The sequence below is a fragment of the Lichenostomus cassidix genome, chromosome 7 (genome assembly GCF_008360975.1).
Source record: "Lichenostomus cassidix isolate B80296 chromosome 7, HeHo_3.0, whole genome shotgun sequence".
In the NCBI taxonomy this organism is placed as follows: domain Eukaryota; kingdom Metazoa; phylum Chordata; class Aves; order Passeriformes; family Meliphagidae; genus Lichenostomus; species Lichenostomus cassidix.
The window spans coordinates 15,847,507-15,868,466 of NC_139488.1; the positions used below are offsets into that span (position 1 = coordinate 15,847,507).

General features: G+C 38.2%; 1 long non-coding RNA gene across 3 annotated transcripts in view; it reads left to right on the forward strand.

Annotated features, from left to right (window-relative positions):
- Positions 1-20,960, forward strand: part of LOC146434614 (uncharacterized) — a 265,691-nt gene that overhangs the window by 171,931 nt on the left and 72,800 nt on the right. The gene's annotated exons all lie outside the window — the stretch shown is intronic.

Here is a 20,960-nt window from a genome sequence, read left to right on the forward strand (position 1 = left end):
TATCAATATTTCTGAAAAAAAAGTTTCAAAACGCTTGCGATGTACAGGTGTGATCCCATTTCCACTTATTTCTGGATCTCAAAACTGTACAGAGTATCATTTTTTTTTTATGCAGTGGGCAAAATCACACTGGCTAGTTTTATTGTGCTGTAATGTGTAGAAATGCATCACCCTACCTCTTACCTGTTACCATTGCTTCCATGGAGTCACAGCTTGTCAGCCACAAATCTCTCCCAACATAATAAACCCAGTACTCATCTTGTGCCATTATTCTTCTTTCTGATATCCTGAAATTATATCTGGGGCCCTTTATAGGCTTGACAAATCTGAAAAAAACCAAAACAAAATAAACCAGCCAAAAAAAAAAAAAAAAAAGAAAAAAAGAGTGGTTGTGTTCTGCTGTACCCCAGATGAAGTCTTTAACAGGGCACCTCCCAGGTGTTCTGGTACTGAATGAGGCTCATTCTGTCTGGTAGAGCTCCTTCCAGTGTATTCTTGTCCATATCAGCTGAAATGTCACAAAGACTGAATGTCTTTTGTAAGCTGAGCTAACCACAGGTTCTAGGTATTATTACTTGACTATAGTAGAGATTTAATTAGAGCTGCCCTTATAACCCTCTATCATAACAAGGGGAAACAATTAACCTAATATCACAGTTCAGCAGAAAAAGGGAAGAGGAATGAGCTCTAGAAAAATATTACTTTAATTCAAACATCTGTATTTTGAAGATTCCTGCAGGTATCAATTGAAGAAGATTCCATGTCTAGATGGCATTAAAAGCATGATATCTAAACTTGAGCAGATAAACACTTGAAATTGCATCTTCTGTATAATCACATTTTCCTATCTCTAAAGCTCTTTTTCTCATTTTGGGTTTTTTTACCTGACTGCAAAAAATATTTGTAAAGGTAATTTCACCACACATTTGGAGTCTTTAAAATGCTTTTCTATCCATATGGTTCTTTATGAATAGGTAATTTTTATCTGTGCTCTATTCAACTGAATGTTTATAAGACTGTCTGGTCTCAAAGTTGCCTGCTTAAAACTATAATTGCCTTCAAATGACTAACATAAGATTTATTCATTTATCCTTTAAGTACTTTGCAACTTATTTCCATTTTTTTTCTCCCCCAGTTTTGCCTCCAGTAAAATCCCAATTTTTTTTCTAGTTTGCTCTGCTATTTTAATTAGACATTTTCACTCATTTGTATAAGTAAGCAGTCTTGTAAGTTTGAGACTGTAAATCATTCATCCATTAAAAGCTCTATTTCCTCATACAGCAAGTTTGATTTGTTGAGGAAAGAAATAAACCTTGCTGTGGAATAGAATTATGCAATGTCATGGACACATTAACATTTGGATCAAAATTTTACATTGTGTCAGCCAGTAAACAGTATAAATGGTTCAGATTTGCAATAAATAATTGTCTATTAATACCTTGGCGTGGTGTAGCAAATTAAAGTCTCACTTCAGTAAGCACAGATGTAGGTAAGAGCTGGGGCCTAAAGAAAGCAACTGCTATGCAGCATTAGAGTAGAAAGAGCATCATGAAGCATTACTGCATCTTTCCAGCAATGAGAATAATGTATACAGATTTAAACAGTAATAGACGAACATAGGGGGAGGTAGGTTGTAAGTGCAGTTGAGTCTAATCGGGCAAGATTTAGAACCATTTGTTTTAGATGCTCTGGCAGACGCTTCCCTTGCAGAAGATTAAGAGAAGCATTTTAAAATACAGCTTTGTGTGCTGTTGCATACGGAACAGAGCCCATAATTCAGGACGATCAGGACATTTGATACTCAGGGTCCCCCTGGGTCGTTATGTTGGGTCCATTCCTGTTGGAGTTAAGCAGCTCCAAAAATATTATCTATGTATTTCTTTTGTTAAACGAATGTATTTTGCAGCTTGCAGGTTGTTGCCAATTGTCTTGAGATTTTCACAAATTTAATTGCGAACTGAAATTTTGTCAAATTACTTCAGTAACTTCCTGCCCCACAGACTGTGAGCAGATGGTCCTGAATGATCAGTATCTGAAACTCAAAGTTCAGTTTCTCAGTGTGGGTTATTTCTGTGAATGTTTTAGCAAGCAGACATGCCACTACTTCAGAGATTAAATTCAACACAAATAGGAGCATGATAATAGATTGATCAAAAAATTTAAATATATATGAACAATTTGGTGTTAGTAATTATTTAGAGAACTCCAGTGCATAATATTGTCTCTCAGCTGTCTCTAGCAATGTCCCCCATGTGAACCACATTTGTTGTTACTAGAGATTTGAGCATTTTTTTTCTTTTGTGTTACCAACTCAGCCCATAATCCTGTAGCACAACCTAGTTTGTCCATACACTAATGGGAAGGCATTAATCAAAACGTTGTTCTCTGTTACATTAACTATAGAGCAATATCTTTTAGAGCAATATATTTTTAGAAGGCATCTTTGAGACCAGACAGTCTTATAAACATTTGATTGAGTAAAGCACAGATAAAAATTACCTATTCATAAGGAACTATATGGATAGAAACACAGTATCTCCTTATTTCTTATATCTCCTATTTCTTTCTCCTTATTCTCCTGTAGTTTTAATAGTTTCTCTGTCCAAGATTGTTTGGAAATGCACTGTCAGTGTGCAGGACTGCAAGTCGTCCGTAGTCTGTGCTTGAACGGCTGAGTAATCTCTCTCATTTTCTTTGGCACTTTGTGTTCATGTCCTTGGTGTCTGGAGCACGAGTCAGTGCATTTATAAGCAGAGCACAAGGTCTGTTATTTTGCAGATCTGAAGCTGGTCGTGCTAGCTGCACAAGACAAGGGCTTAAAAATCTTCCTCCAGTCCAAACAAAATTTGAATACCTGCTCTGAGGGAACACAGGAATGATCTGCTTTCTATATTGCCTTTTGCGGTGGTACTGGTAAAAGGCTTAAATATGTACCCATGAGAGCCAATGCCTCTGTGCTTCAGAGCTCCTTGAATAGACTTGAGAGCTTCTTCCTTAGCTCCTCTAGCAGGGTTGTAGCTCTTCTCCAAACCTCTGAGGCTGTTAATAAAAACCTAAAAATCATTCATCTAATAAAACTCATGTCACTCCTTGGAACACTTAGACCTCTTTAACTTCCAATGATTTGCTCTGTTTGTGCAGCTTACTCTGTTGACTTGAGTCCTTGCATAGTTACTGTGAAATAATGCATGCTATTACATAGTGATCCACAGAGTAACTTCACTGGGAGCAATGGTGATTACAGAGTAAATTGTGTTAATCTGCCTGTGCTATTGTTTGGTAGCTGTGTAATTATTCCAGGTCACCTGTGCAAATCAAAGTTGCTTAATAATTTTTCTCTTACTCCCTTCTTGCAACAGTTGCAAGTTAGACCACTGATGGTGTCTCAGCAGGGTATGTGGATCCAAGCCTGCCAGAGCAATACATTGCTTTCTGTATGAAACTCCTATTTTTTATGTAATCAGTAGAAAACTGATTAGAGGGACAGGGTTAAATTTGTCTGCATGAACAGCTGTACCTTCATTTTTTCCTCATTGAAACTGAGCTTAATATTATACTGAATAGACTTCACTCACACCCTGTTGCTGTGTAGGGATTTCTGAAAAGAATTAGGCATCCTGAATTCACTACCGCTCTTACAAGTTTTGAATTTTGAACAAGACAGACACAAGTTTGGTGAAACAGTGAAAGATCTCAAGCAGGATTTGAAGAAGGCTGTGGCTAAGGCATCTCGTAGCAATCAAAATTCAGCCAGAAGCCATGATCAGTGAAGTATTTGTTACTATTGTATTTGTTATGGTTTGTGGCCAGAGAATGCAAGTCACCAGAGATGACAAGATGTGACTTTTTTGCATAAGAAATAAAGTCTACACATCCACATTGTAGCAAAAAACTGCTAGGAACGTGACATGACATGACCTTAGCATGATTTTCCTTAGTACCAGCCTGAGTTGCATGCTAGAATACAAAGAATAAATTACATGATGCACAACCAGCTCCCATCAGTGCTCCAGCAACCTGTGAAGCAATATTTAGGCATGCCTTTCCAGTGACACTTCTTCTGTCTCCCATATATCACATAGCAAACACAACATAAAGAAACACATATCAATGTGCACAGTATCATCCTCATGCAGAAATTTTCACAGTTAATTTAAAAAATCAAATATAAGCAGTTCATCTCCTTACTAAACTAATTAAAAATATAAATACAATAAGCCCTGACTGAGTTTTGGACAGGTCATTAAAAGACACAAAATTGAGTCAAGTACAAGGACTGGTTTCAATACATAACAGACTGAAATTATGAAATAAAATGGTGAGGCTGAAGTTAAATTAACACCCATTTTGTTTCCATTGTTTCTCACCCTGGTGTCAGTGTCTGGATTTACAGGGTGCAGTTCTCCAAAGGTAAAGGCTCAGGTAGTTTATTCTGTGAAATCAAATATGCCACTTACTGTTTTCTTCTGGCTTTTAAATCTGCAGCCTTAGCAGCAATGCCAGCTGTGTACCGGTGCCTTTTTGACCACAAATTTTGACATAATTTTCAATCCTCTGAATTTTTTTTAGCAATAAATATATGCTCTCACCACTCCAAGCATAGCCTTCAGAAATAACTTTCTTCAGAAGTGGATCAGTGCTTTTGGTGGATCCCCGTAGGGTTTCCAAGCGGAACTAAGATCTATCAAGCATTTTTCTCGTAGGAGCTTTAATACTGTGTGATGGGGCTGCACTAGGCTGTCATACTGGTATTCCCTTTCTTTCACATGGCAATCCCAGTCCTGAAGATACCAGTGGTGTATACAGATTTGTTCATACCAGGCTCTTTCCAAGGGCAAATAAACATTTCACTTGGTGAATTAGAATAGATCTGACTTGAGAAGGTTAGTTTGCTGCTTGGCTGTAAAATACTCTTCTCCCATTGCATTGGCAATGTGAGGAGTTCTCCAATATAACTAAAAAAAACCCCAAACAACCCCAAAATGCATGGGCGTAGCCACTGTTAATATTTTCCTGTTGACCTTGATTTATGATCAGCATAAAATATGTCCTGAATACCTTTGAATTTCCTTTGAGCTACCCTTTTAGGGACTTCAGGAATATTCCCTGTGTTGTTTGGAGAAAAGTGGGGGAAGCCACTGTGAATGAAAATGCTGCTTCCTAGAATGCTCCAGCTTCCACTTGCTGACATCCTACATATATTAACTTGTATACAACATCCTAGAACAGTGTGTAATATAGTTTTCAGCTGAATTGATTTCCAAGGCAATTTGGCCTGCCTATAAATTGGCACAAGCTCAGTTTTTATGGATCCAGACTTGAGGGACCTTATTTTCTGGTGCTGGGAAAGGAGACAGGGGATCAAAGCTGTGGTCCTTGCATGGGTGTAACGAAAGCCCCTATGCTGAGCCACAAGGATGAAGGAGTATCCCAAAAAGAGGTTTACCAAAGGATATAGGAGTTTCTGCCCCAGGACTTGTCCACTGCAGGAGTTCCCCTGCAGCAAGCAGAACTGTGAGCTTAGCACAGAGTTTTGTAACAGCCCTGGAACAAGCTGCCCAAGGAACTGCTGTGGAGCAGATGAAATGCTATGGAGTCACATTCTTGCTTATTGCTGATTCCCACTCTGCAGAAGTGCCCCTGAATGTTTCCCCAGCACCAAGGCTCCCAGCCCAGAGAACTCAGGACTATTGGCAGTTGTCCTTGCTGCTGTGGCCTTTAGGAATGGCCTGTGGTTGTGTATGTGTATGCTTCAAGAAGCCAGAATCCTGCACCAACCTGTGCCTTGAAAGAAGGGACTAATGCCTAGAAAATGTCTTAGTCAAAAAGTTTAGGCATGGTTTTTATAAGTTAGTTAATGGTCTAGTATAGGAGAGGCCTGAGAAAACAGGGCAAATATTTATTAATGCCAGATCTGCCTTGTTCTCTATTCTTTTCTACTGCCTCTGCATCAGATGAGACTCCTTTTTATCCCTAGCATTAAGTTTTTATCACTTTACTAAAATACTATAAATCAATAAAATAGGGCAGAAAATTGCTTTCTTACATCATTGCACCAACATGCCGCTTGTATGGTCTGGAATGACAATGAGACATCCATCTTTCTGTGCAAAAAAAAAAAAAAAGCCAGTTCCCAGTACAAAATGCCAAGTGGTAAATGGCAAAAAAAAAATACAGACCAAACATTAGCTTCTGCTGAGATGAGAAATGCATACTTCACCTGTCTAGTTTTTTGAAGATCAAGAGAAAATTCTAATTCTCTAAATACAAAATATTATTAATAAATTGTTATTTATATTCTGTCCTAAAACTCTATTCCTAGCCACTCTTCTTCCTGATAATATTTGCTTGATTCTCATGCCAAGATCTATGAAAACCTCTTTTTCTTTTTTTCTTTTTTTTTTTTTTTAATTTTTAAATATACTCACTAGGGGGGATGCTCATAAAATTCAGCCTCAGCCACAATCTGGACTCTGGTCTGCCAAGCTCCTCATAAATAAATCATCAAGTCATTTTGGCATCTTCTGGGCCAGGAGGAATATCTTCGGGGTAGATTTAAAGGGACATTCTCCTGTGAAGTATATCTTTTGTGAAGAAAACTGAGCAGGAGATTAAAGGTGACTTTGAATTTCAGATATAGAAATTTTTACAGGTAATGGCAACAAAATACAGTGAAAGACTTTTTAATTCCAAAATTACAACTGTGTTATTTAATCTTCCTGCTGCTATCCCAGCGGAAATTAAATCAAGTACCCAAGACCTCAGGGTACTGTGAGCAGGTGATACTAGAGATGCTGATTTTGTGCTAAAATGTCTGCAGAACACACAGCAAGTGGCCGTTTGAGATTCTCTCTTAGCAATCTGAATGCTGAAACAGGGATAAAGCAGCCAAACATTTCTTGGCTTTGCGCTTTCTGAAGCCAATCTAAACACTGAGGCACAAGTGCGCTCCAGCTCCGGAAGAGCAAGCTGGGCTTGGCGTGACAGTGTGTTGGCCTGTCAGCTGGAGGCTCCTCGTCCCTCTCTCCCTCCCTTACACCCTGGGGAAACAAAACCTCAGTTCAGTTAAAGAGAGCCACAGTGTCCTGCAAGGGCCCCAGGCAGGGCTGGCCAGTCAGGCAGGAGCAGCATGGAGGACTTGTGCCCTGCGGCTTAGGCTCCGAGCCGAGTCCTGGTCGTGGGACGTCCGTGCTGGCTGGGAATGATCTCTGGAGCTGGCTCTGAAACAGAGCTTTGTTCACCTACCCCGTGGGGCAGGCAGCTAAAACAAGGACATGTAACTCAGATAATAGTCAAGAGAAAGCAAGCTCTAGCTGGTTTGTCAAGGGGAGGCCTTGGGCCATAGTCCTATCTGCCATTCACAGGTCACTGAAATCAATGGAGTTGTGACTGCAATTACACCACAGGGAATCTGGATCATTTTATTTGGACTGTGGGAAGTTATGGAACAGTAACAACATGGAGGAAAATTGCCTCATTTTGGGTTTTGTTAAAATCCCAAACTGGGACCAGGTTCGTTGACAGGTTCTAAGCTGTTGTTGGTTCCTGAGAACATTGGAGAGGTTTGGGTGGGCAGCAGAGATAAGTCAGGGAAAAATTAGTATCTTCAGCTGGGTTTTTTTGTAATATCCCTTTATTCATAACAGCTGCAGACAGACAGGAGGAGTTTGAGTTTCCTGAGATCATTTGGAGAGTGAAAGAAACATTTTTGGGTGCACAGAGACTGTGCTTATGGTGCCCCATCTAGAATGGCATCCATGTGCAGAGCCATTGACTTCCTGAAGGAAATTCCCCATCTGTCTTTTAACTTCTGAAATGCAGAGGAGAGACTTAGCTGCAAAAAAATTGAAATTTAGGAATGATCTAAGGAATTGTGATTGAGCCCATTGTAAGTAACAATGACCTCCAGAGAAAAATTGAAAGCTGAAAATCAAATAAAAAATTCAAGGAGTTTCAGGTCATATCTTTTTACAAAAATATTGTACTAAAACTATACTTACCACCAATGATAATGACTAGAGGTGCTCTTTTAATGATCATTTACCTACTTTGAATGGTCTAATGATATTGAAATTGCAAAATGGAAAGAAGTATCAGATACTCTTTCTGGGTTACTCTGAAATTAAATCTTTGGGGTTTGGAACAGTGACACAAAATAATTAACATGCTGTTAGTACCATATTCTTCATATGTATTTCTGAATTGAAAAGAGGCACTCAGAAATACATGCCAGGCAGTTACAGGTTAAGGATCATTTACATAAATTAGCAAATTTGCAAATGAATTCATCTAGTGAAAAGTAAGACACGGGACACTGCATTTTAATAATTGACATTCCACATGAAATGCAATGTTCTTGAGGAGGAAATTGAGCTCCAGGTTGCTATTAGAACCAGCGGAGCAGCAAGAGCTGGAAAGAAATGCCATCTCATATTATGTGAGTTACTGCTCCTGCATAACAACTATCTTCTATTCTGATAGACTTTATTTTAATGAAACTAGTACTAGGATTTTTACAGAGGTAAAATTCCATCATCTACAACACTGGTCAGGAAACAAAAATGCAAGAAATCTTTGTGATCTGGTTCTAACAGCCAGCTATTAATTCATTGTACTCTAAAGTAACCTTTCTTGTTCTGTTTTATTTGGCAGCCAAATCTCCTTACTCTTTGGTTATACCAAGTAGTTACAATCTCACTCAAAAATATGCAACACTGACAGAAAATTATAAATTATCTAATTTTTTTGTTCCCTGTCACAACATAGGTTAAATTGGAAAATAAAGATAAGTGATCCACTTAGCTGCTTCCTGCTGTCCTGATCAGTTTAAGAACACATTATGTTACAAATGTTGTTCCTGATACAAAAGTAATGACTTTCATAAGGTGTTAGTCAGTCATTCAAAGTCACAATACTTCCATTGTATGCCATAAATACAAATTATACGCTCACAGAGACCTGAAAGCAAATCTGTCCCTAGTAATGTTTCTTAGTATACTTTAAAGATTAAACTAAAGTGAACCAAATAATTCTCTCAGTGATGCACTTTTTCCAAAATCACATAGAGTAAATGTGATTTCAGTGAATGCCAGTACAATTTCTTCTCCTGTAATATTCCTAAATACTGATTAAAGTTTTTGTTCTTAATCTGGCTACAACTCTGACATCATTCATAGGGAGTACTGTGCTAAACTTCCTGAGGTGGAAAGATAAAGCAACAAATTATTGCTACTTGCAAACAGTGTTTGACATTTGGTTGTCCTTACATCCTTTTTACTTCTGTTTTGATACAATTTATTGCAGCAACATGGGCAAGTTTACTAGGTTCTCTCCCCCTTTATTTCTGTCCCTTTTTTTTGGAACCTGAGACATTTTAGTTCCTGAATAAGTTGAGAAGTCCCTCCTAATGCATCAGCTGCATTCATAACATATCTTTATCAAATGATTCAGCTGTTTGAAATACAAACAGGATTCTTACCTATAATGAGCTTGGACTCAATAAATGGGTAGACTGACATCCTTTCTTTTCAGTATTTTGACACACCTTGGTGCATACATAGGTACAGGTAGAACAGAGACACAGGTTCCAATGTTGCCCTGATAGGGGAAATTTGCTCCCCTCACTGGCACAGGAGCAAATTTATGTAACTCTCATGCCCTTTGGTATGAAGTCTTACTGAGAAGTATTCTCCTGTACTGATTAACAGACTGAATGAAGAAAGCTTCCATTTTTAACTTCATTCTTCATGACATAAAAATAACTGTCACATATTAATGAGAACACTCATGTGGTGGAATTATTTTACAAGAAAGAAGAAAGAAGGCAGCTCTTAGACATTTTTCCCAACTCAGAATATTCTTTCCTCACCAAAGCAGCACTGTAACCTAGGTCAGCCTCTGTTGTATCCTATGCAGAGCAGTCAATAGGCTTTGCAGAAGTCCATAGTTTCACCAAAGACTTTACCTTTAAGACTGCAGTAACGGGGTAAATGCTTTTCACCAGGATGTCACTGATGGATCTGAGCAGCTTTTCATGTATGCATGCTGCAAACTCTTTATATTTTTACATTCTAATAACAGTGAACAGCATAAATTATCTCTAATTCTTGATTCTGCAAGGAAGCAGCCATCTGGTCTAATACCACTGTGACAGTGATATAGGACTGAACACTCTGTGCTTGGTCTGCTGCACAGGAAAGGACAATAGGACATATTTTAAAATGTCAGGATACATCAGAACCATATTCAGGAAAGTTTGCATTTATGAAAATTGATAGTATTGGAGATATATCATGATGCAGACCTAATCATGGCTGCTGGTATGGTGAATTAAATTAAGAGCTGATTTGAATTTTTCTAATTAAAGATGTGTTATTCCTTCTCTCCTCATGTTTTCTATGTTGGTAAAAGGAGCTTATTAAACAATTTTCAGGAAAGTGTTGTGTTTCAAAGGGTTAAGGCTTTAGTGATAAAAATTTAAAAAACCCTGATGTCAGTGGTGGTTTGACTATCTTACTGCAGTATTCAATGGGCATTTATTTGTATTCCAAAATCCCTGATGGTGTTTGCATAACACCATCAGGGATTTTGTAGGTAGAGTTGGTAATAAGCATGCCCAGGTACTACAGGGTAGGGTGGTGTGTAGGCACAGCAGCTTAGCAGAGCTGGAAGAGAGAGCATGCTGTCAATGCCTAAAGCACAAGCACTAGAAATAAAGGAAGGGCAAAAAGAGAAAGAAATTTGTCTCATGTGGGAGTAAGCACATTTTAAAGGTAAGTAACAGGAATTAGATCAAAACCTATCAAGTCATGGTTAGCCCCAATGAACTCACTTCAGCTTTGCTGTAGTTCTTAGCTAACTAAGTAGCTTGTTTATGTTACTTTTTTGGATAATGCCAGATATTTTTCAAGACTTCAAGACTTCTGGAATTTAGGAGTATAATTTATAGGCTTCACATAGTATGTGTTTACATCATTAGCCATAATGATTTTAAGAACTTACTGTATTATTTAAAAAATAAGCATGTAATCATTTTTTTTCACAGTGTGAATATTTGTTAACCTACAGAGGTCAAAGAGTTAAATATTTTAATGCAATTTTTAAAGGGACATCATAATTTTATGACTAATAATGTAATTTTTAATTTTACGTACTAGGAGGGGCCATCAAATTCATACTCCAGAGTGTTAGCTGATGACAGGGATAAGAAAGAGTCATCTCAGCCCTTTTTGCCATGTAGGACATTGCATAATTAGCCAGCTGTTTTCTCTGAAGCACCTAACTCAGGCCCCTGGCAAAAGCAGAATTCTGAGCCTGAGGAATAATTGATCCAATCTGGCCTGGTTTTTATGCTCACTTGTTTACTCTTAAAATATATATTCTTCAGATCAAAGGTGGGGCATTTTTGAGTCTTTCATTTTGCTTTCCGCTTACAAGCATGCCAAAGGTATACATTACATGAGTCCTTTCAGAAGGTGGTTCTTCTGGAGCTTGTGCCAGCATATTTACTAGCTAGAATTGTCCAGTGCTGTGACTGCCTTTAAGGCTGTATATAGAGAAGTACTGCTTGGAGGATGTTGTTCTTAAAGATGCCAGTCTTGCTAACTCAGGTTTTCAAATGCTAAGGCATACTTGTTCAAACCTTCTTGCCAGCTCACCTTCCTACTACCATAACATCTCATAGGTGCTAGAATGCTGCTTTCAGGAACACTTTTTAGAGGCAAATGGAAACATAGTATTATTCATGAAAGGGAAAGTAAACATAAACAAAAGCAATTTAGCCCAGCTCCTGGTTTTGCAGGGACCATCTCCTGTAATGCTTCTGCTCCACAGCATCAGAAATAGTCATTGCCTGTACTGTAGGCAAAGAGAGCACACTTTCAGAGGTAAGCATGGAAAAGTGTGCAAAGGTAGGTCTGTCATCATTTTGCACTCTACTTTTTTGAGAAAAAAATGCAAGCTCTGGCTAGAATCTTGCATTTTGTGTGAAGGAAGGGGGAAGCTTATTTGTGCCACAATGGAAATTGTCAGCACCTGCATGAGTAACTACAGGTTTTCCAAAGATGAATGGGAAACAGATTGAGCTATCTTTGTTTAAAGCTTCCTATCAGAGTTTGAGGGAAGGAAAAAAAAAAGCAGTGTTACCTTACAGTCATGATAAAGTTTCTGCAGATATGCCATTTTCCCTGTTAACTTTCATATAAGATCACGTAAAGCAAAGTTTCTAAAGATGATTTCCTTGGGAGGTTCCTTCTGTTACAATCCCAACTGGTTATAATCTTCTAAATTCTCTCAAACAATATGAAAGGTTATGAATTCAGTTATTTTATGCATTACTGTTACTGTATGCCTTAAACATATGCCAAGAAACCAACTACCCATTGGTCTTCACTCTTTTGTTGCTTTACTGTTTCAGAACCAAAGTAAAATCTAATCAAATCTGTCAGGATCCATGAAATCCTAAACTCAAGCTACTTCCCGTTTCTGGCAGAAAAATCAGAAGCAATACTAGTTCTCCAAAGCCCTATCAAATGGTTTCAATACAAAAAGTTAAAATATACTATCTCTGAATCTAGGAGACAGAAACTGTATAAGAACTCTTGCTTATCTCCCTCTGTATATTCTTTGATACCACTGTCAGTGTCCTATGTGTATGTAAATGCTGAAATCAAGTTTCAAAAAGACTATGAGTTTTCTCCTCTTATATTTTACACAAGAATCCTATGTGATTAGTGCACCAAAAGTCATGCCTGAACTTTTCTACATTATTGTTGCCACAGAGAGCCATAGGGAAAGCCATGGTCCCCTTCTGGTGCTGCCTTTGCTGGTTTCTGACCACTCTGTGAGCCCATTCAAAGTACTGAACTGGCAGAAAACTAGCTGGAGAAGAAAAACTGGTTTTTTTTTTTGTTTGTTTGTTTGGTTGGTTTTTTTTGGGGTTTTTTTTTTTTTTTTGTGAACTGAATGAGGTTACAGAGCGAAAACAGGTGGGGGGTGGAACTGGGAGAAGTTATTGAGTTGTACAACAGTGTCTGTTGACAGTAAATTTCATCATTTCAGCCATGGTGTTTAGCATGACCCAAGGTGTCTGGAAATGGACAAAAGTGGTTACTGTTAAATGGCGTTACTTTTAAGATTTTGTGCTTTGATCTTATCAGGTTTCTTAAGACAAAGAAGGTCATGGCTGGTCAGATGAGATCCCTCACTTCCCTTTTCCCTTGACAAGCCAAAGCTTGTTTTACTAATTTCTACCTGCACCCTGTGCTGCGCTCCCATTCAGGCAGAGAGGCAGTGAATGTGCAACAGTGAGCAGTACTTTCAGATGAGATATCAAGCCAGGGTTTTGACTGTAGATAGAATCAAACCATGACTGGACCAAGAAAATATCTGTTAATCAGTCTCAGGAACTATTAATGAGAGTTTACAACAGAGATCCTGCTAACAGGTTGCTGTGTAACCAAGAGAAATCTATGTTATTTCTCATCAGAACTATTGTAGATCTGGATAGAAGTTGCAGGTGTTCATTAGCACAAGTTATGGATAGTAATGAACTAAAAACTGGTAGTCTTTTCCTAGTCTGGACAGTGCAAAATAGATTTTATGTGGAATTAATTAAAATTTCTATAGGTTTTGTTGCAGAAACTCAAAGCATGGCCCACATAAAAAAGTTGTTGAGTAATTTTTGTAATCTGTATATTATAGAGGGAATTTGAAAATTTCTTTGAAAAGTCATTACTGTAGTAGTTGGACTATTCATTCTCATTTCTGTCATAGAAACATGACAAGAAAGACAAGGAAAGAAGGAAGGAAAAGAGAGAGGGAAGCAATGAAAGAAAGAGAGGCAAAGGCAAAGAGAAACTGAGAAAGAGGGGGGAAAGACAATTTCCATATACTTTCTAGTAGAGTTTTCACTAAAGGACTCATTAGAGTATCAGAGGATGGATGTAGAGAATAACTACCAAAGAACAAGCCAAATTCTGCAACATTGCTGTAAGCCCAAGGAAGAAGGTTTTGAGATTCTGTGGGCACCTACACACATCAGGACAACTAAACAGGGTTTTGAATCAGAAATACAAATGACGTGGGTTTTATGGTACCCTGTTGTCCTGGTAGCAAGTGCTTTACGGTCCATCAATCAGTCACTCAAGTAGTCAAAATCTTTAAGCACATAAAAATCTATTGAGAACAAGTTTTATTTACAATGGTGACCTGGCCGAGAAAACTCACAAACAGCAATATGTAACATCACTACAGACATACAATCACTGTTGTATATTACTAGAAAGCTCCCAAACATATCATGAGGCATAAATCAATTATATAAAATACCACAAACATCAAATAAACCAATAAAAAAGGGAAGGTCATAACACAACCAGACATGTCATGAATAACCGCCACAAATATCAGCCAGTGTTTCATCCATGGTATGAATAAAACCCCAGAAGATATACAAGCAATTTTTTTTAGATCCTTTTGTGTTCTGTTAAAAATGTGTTACTGTCTTTTGATGTTGTCTATTTTACAACATTACTTCTTTTTATATTTCACTGAGGACATAAGTTACTTTTAAAGTCTATGTTAATTAAAATTGGGAGGGTTTGTTTGTTTGCAATATAAATGTGCATTTTAGCATGTATGTTTTTATTAACAATTCACTGCATATAGTTCTGCACTTGCTTATAATCGGTAATACTTTGCATTTAGTAATAACATTCACATTATTATAGTTCAGTATACTTAAAGAAATCAGATGTAGAACACAGTGGGAGGCACAGTTTGGTATCATTGTCATGTATGTGTCCCCTTCAACCCTGCCCTGGATTACAAACATAATTCATAAGCCACTACAATTTGAAGAACACTGCCTCCAGGTAGTCAGCATCTCTTAGGATGTGCAACACTATTTTTATATTAGCAACAAAGAATATACATAAAACCATCATTAAACTTGGTCCTTAGAGAGTTAAGAGCTTATACATGGAACAATATATCTGTAATGATTAGGTGTGATGATTGCAACCAATCCATTTTGAACTGCCAGATCATGGATTTCTTAGTGTTTATATGTCTTAATCCCAGAAGTCCATGTTAAAAGATGTCCTATTGCTCTGTATTTACAACTGCAATATATATTTGTATTTTTGCAAGAGTCACAAGAGTTTAACCTCAACAAATTCTGGTTTATTTGATGGTGTTTGACACATGGATTTTCAGATTGCCTTCAAAGTAGCTCTCTCATCTGTTTGAATGAAATTTTATTACATAAATAATATAGAATGTGCTAAGTTCTAGCCTCTCCTTAGTACTCAGAAATGTTCAGCATTAGTATAATGTAAATAAGCTTTACCTTCAGTCAAACTTGGCATAAAATTAGATAGCATGTCACATCAGATCCTGTTCTCAAAAGGGACATCTGTAAGAAATTCATACCTTAAAAAGTGCTGATGATATTGTCTACCATTTACACTGCAGCAGTGCTCAGCTGATGAGACATCAGCAAAACAAACCTGCCTGCTACCTTGGAAACAAAAGCATTTTATTGCTTAAAACAAGATTTGCATTTAAAACTTCTTTATAGCTAAACTGAATGTAATTGAATGAAGAAAGTGGGTGAAAATATTTGGTTTATTTATATTTATCCTTTTCCAGACATGAAGCTTTTTCTGAAATTCAGAAGGAATAGATCATCCAGACTGTAATCTAGATCCCTTGCTTTTAAACTGATGATATTGGCTGAAAATCCTACCACCATCATTTCAGATCAGTAATTTTTCCTTCATTGATAACATATGCACTTAGAAGCAAGTTCTGCACATTAAAAAAAAAGAAAATCCTTCCCTTCTATGCATGCATTTTTCAGATATAGACCCAGCTAGTATATGCTAACACCAAGCAATTTGTTTTGCAGCATGTCACATAATTCTCTTTTTTTTACACCCAATATCTATGATTAAGAAATGTAATACATACTAAGAAAGTCTTAGATAATTTACACTATGCATTAAAGTGTTTTGCATGAGAATATAGTATGATGCAGACAGCAGAAGAATTATGTCTTTCATTAAAAGGTTCGCAACTCAGTGTGCTATGATATAACTATAGCAGTTTTTCTGTCTCAGTGAAGGTTTTTTATTTTAAACACTGCCTTGAAGACCAAGGGATGCATATGCAATAGTGCTATTTTGGCTATATGTTTTAAGTTAATATCACCTCTTAGTAATTACACACTGTCAGTTTACCTGCTGTCCCAGGGTTATGGGTGAACAGCTATGCTGTCACTGTTCTTCATCTCTCTGAATCGTGAAGTAAGCAGTAAAATAAGATGGCATTTTTTTCATTATTTAACATTTAAAAAAAAATCCGTGTTCAAAGCCTATTTGAAGCAGTTCAGCAAGAATGATATACATTAAGGCCAGGATTAAAAGAAAACCAATTATATGGAAGACATATGATATTTGACACAGATCCTTTGTGTGGAAATTAGGATTTGTATTTGCTACTGAATTTAGAAAGCACTAAAGGACAACTTGCAGGGATGCAAAGTAGGCTTTGGATGTGTTCAGCATTTGTGTTCCTTGGGGAATTTAATCAGGGGAGAGGAATGCATTTCACCAGAAGGTTTGTGTTCAGGGTAAAGCCTGGCCATTGGTCAGCATACTTTGTACTATCTGAAAAACCCCACTTTTACTGTAGACCAGCAGCTTGGAAGCTTCTCCAGTTTGGAGTAATATGGCAGTGTGCATGTGCACTATTCTTCATCCTGTTCTTTCTTTGACTGTGTTGCTGACAGAATAAATGACAGCTCTAAGCTGATGCAGCATTTTGATGCTTCTGACTATAAGAAGGGTTAACAGGGCACAAAAGGTTTCAGCTCTGCTTTTCAGGGTCTCTTTCAGAGGCACCACAAGCTGTGCTTAGAGCCTTACAGGTGTCTTCCATGTCAGCAATCCACTGAAGTTAAGAATAATCTGCTGTGATAGTTTCTACCTGTTTCCCTTTGTTACACTGTCTTCTCATCACTTGTCTACTTAATTTTGGGTTCACTGGTTCTTCATATCTTTACACTAAATATTTGCTTGGAATATGTAGCTATGAAGCTGTTCTGTCTTTCCATGTCGAAACTCAATTGCTTTATTTGCAGGGGGAAAAAATGGATTGTACTTCCTTGAAACATCCAGACATCATAACCTTATCTCAGTAGATAGTGTAGATAGCGTAGATCAGTATGATGGGTAGTTGTTTCAGACCCTCCCCAGCTTCACCTAGCTCGAAGTATCTACATCAGGGGGTAAGTGGGAATATTTTGTTCCTTGCTCAGAACGCTATGACTATTGTTTCACTTGTGGCGCTTTAAACATAAAATATATTTGAGTTTCTGATCCAGAAAAAAATGGCAATACTTATCTAAGAATGGTGACTATACACTAAAATATTAGTGTATAGGAGATTGAGTTTCACTTTATAGTTCTAAATATTAGCTGGTATAATAACTAATACCATTTTAGCTAAGTGGTAAAAAATACTATAATATGTAGCACTCAAACATAGCTTCTCCATTATGCTGTTTCTGACTAATATAACACATATACTTAATAGATCCAAGGCATTAAAAGGATTTTTTCTATAAGATATTCTGTTAGTATGTGGGCTTTAGTTAAATTTTTCAAGCTGTAGTTAAAAACAAATTGAAGAAGCGGTAAATCTTTTGTTGTTTGGCCAGAGCTTACTTTGGTGCGGAAGAACAATAGGGTTCTCCTTGGAGTGCAAAGCAGCCAACACTGAGGGTCTGTATATCCTCTCAAGACCTTGTTTATAAAGACAAGAAAACTCAGCATGGCTTGTCCTGACACTTCACCTTAAAGAAGTTATATTTCTTCTCCATCCTCCTGTCCATGGCTGTGGCAGATTGGAGTCACAGCCCTAAGGACTTTGGCAGCAGTGAGTTCCCAGAGCAGAAGAGAAAACTTCAAGAGACGTAGAGCTATAACTAACCCCATGCAACACAGTGTGCTCACATTGATGGTAGCAATATGCAGATTTTTGACTACTGTAATGGCTTTTAGGTGTTTTTAAAAGGCATCTGGATGTCTTTTAATCTAACAGAGCGCTCAACTCAATGGTACCATGCCTCAAGACATGAATGGTTTAGTGCTATTTTGGTCTCTTTCTTCCTACTATCTGAGCTGAAATTCCAGACCCCTGTAGTGCGATCCATGACCCTCACTTGCTGCCTAGTTAATAATTTGCTGCATGAATTACAAACCATCTCCCAAATGCTCTTGGGATCTGAAAAAGTGAGAGTGACACTGACTGACCTTTGGAAAATGTGGTGCATTGAGCTATGAATGGAAGTTGTTACTGGGGCAGTTGGTGTGTCCTGGGGGCAGGTGACCTGACAATGGGCTGTTGCTACTATTCAAGAAATGGTCATGTGGAATTTTTTTTCCTTCATATACAGTTGGCTCAGATGAATACTAAATCTTCAATCTAGTTGATCATCCTTCAGCTCAGATGTTTGGAGCATGTGAGCCACAGCTGATACTTCACCTGTTCTAATTTTCCCAAGACCAGAGCTCCAGACCTGGGCTATACCTGAAATCATCGATCAAAAATTAGGAATTTAAATAAAGGTCAACCAAAGGAAAACTTCCCCTGGATCTTTCTGGGTTCATCTCTACCACACAAGGTCTTAGTGATGCCATGTATCTTGCTCTGCAGCAAATTTTCACATGGTCAATAACTCTTATGTGCTGTGACTTTCAGCACTGAAGATTGCTCACGGCAAAAGTCACTGGCAAATGAATTTTGAATGTATGAAGTACTACATGCTATTAATCGCTCCTCCCCTCTCTTGCCAAATTAACCATCTAAAATGGGCAGCCAAATTTATTGGAAACTTCAAATTTTAATATCCCTGGGACATGGCAACCCTGGATGTAAGTACAGACTGGGAAGTGAGACGCTGGAGAGCAGCACCATGGAAAGGGACCTGGGGGTCCTGATTGATGGTAAATATAAGTCAGCAGTGCCCTGGCAGCCAGGAGGGCCAACCCCCCTTCCCTGATATGCATCAGGCCCAGCATCACCAGCTGGGCAAGAGAGGGGATTGTCCTGCTCTGCTCTACCCTGTGCTGGAGCAGCCTCACCGTGAGTGCTGGGGACAGTTTTGGACACCATAATATAAAAAAGATATTAAGCTGTTAGAGAGCATCCAAAGGAGGGCCATGAGGATGGTGAAGGGCCTTGAGGTGAAGCCGTATGAGGAGTGGCTGAGGTCACTTGTTCTGTTCAGCATGGAGGAGACTGAGGGGAGACATTGCAGTTACAGCTTCCTCATGAGGGAAAGAGGAGGGGTAGCACTGATCTCTTGTCTTTGATGACCAGTGAAAGGATCTGAGGGAATGAACTGAAGCTGTGTCAGGAGAAGTTGAGATTGGATATCAGCAATAGGTTCTTCAAACTTCCAGTGTTGTTGGTCACTGGAACAGGTTCCCCAGGGAAGTGGTCACAGCACCAGGTCTGACAGAACTCATGAAGTATTTACTCTCAGAATTATTAAAAATATTGTGATTCTTGGGGCTCTCCTGTGCAGGGCCCAGAGCTGGACTTTGATGACCCTGGTGGGTTCCTTTCAGTTGAGGATATTCTGTGTTCTCTGATTCTATATCAATCTACCTTAAGTCAACAGCTGTGAATTAGAGGTAGTACCTGTTTAACTCAGAGAGGTAGTGTCAGCATTTGATTTGGGGTCTCAGCCTGGTTCATGCAAAGTCCCCTTTATTGAACAGAAAACATCATGGTTTTATACTATTACAAACTTAACTTAACCGTTCCAAGAACTTGGTTTCTAGGCTTACATGTTTTACTTTCTTGATGGGTCACTGATCACCGTCATCATTCCCAATCCCTCCTGCTAATCATGTAAACATAGTCTTGCCTCAATAAGTCTCAGCCCCTGCCAGGGGCAATTCAGTTTATCTCTCACACTAACTGATGACAAAAGACTTCTGCAGCTGCTAGACTTTGCAGCTAACACCTTGCACTCCGACAAGGTAGTAGGAAGATAGGTGCTTCACAGAAAGTAAGTGCTGTATTGATGAGGATCACAGGCATTCACCTGGTAAAATGAGGACATCTGCCTTCAGAAGATGCTTTGAACAGTGCATAGGAAGAAATTCATGGGACCATACACTGGCAATACCAGAAAAACTGATGATTCAAGAGCTTCTTATTTAGTGGTCACTGCTCATCTTGTCTATTATTACCTCATCCTGGAACTTGAGAAAAATGTTGCAGAACTTGTGAAAAATGTCTTGCAATTTCTATCAATAGTAGCATGCAGCCACATAACTATAGGCTCTTGTAAGAGGCATACACAGAAGAGGTTTGAATTAGTTTTATACACACTTCCATTATTCCAGTATGTCTTGCCATGCTTGGCTTTGTAACCCTACTAAAGTTATATCAGAATAGTTGGGGTGCAAAACTATAGGAATCAATTACACTGAGAGGAAAAGATGCTTTAAGATATATAATCCACTGAATTTTTCAAACCAGATTTTGTTGGTATTTGCTGTTTGAGACAATGACTCAAATAAAAACAGTTGTCAACGCAGATAACTGAGTATGAAAAAAATCTCTGCACATTTTCTCAATATCAAAAAGTCTTGCATATGTGATTGGGATTTTTTTTAATGTAGTTTATGTTTGTTTTTACTGACACATGCAACTTCTGGTGGTCTGTCTTCTGTACTCTGACATGACAAAAATTCAGAAGAGAGATGAGGATGGGAGAACCCCAAAGGATGTTTTCAGGGTTATTAGCTTGCATCCCAAGGGCCCAAAACATTACCTTTTGCTCTCTTCAGAACATCTGTCCTTTCCTTGCATAAAGATACATCTTTAAGAGATGCTGTTTATCCTTAAGAAGCTGAATGTGATCTTATAATGCGAAATAG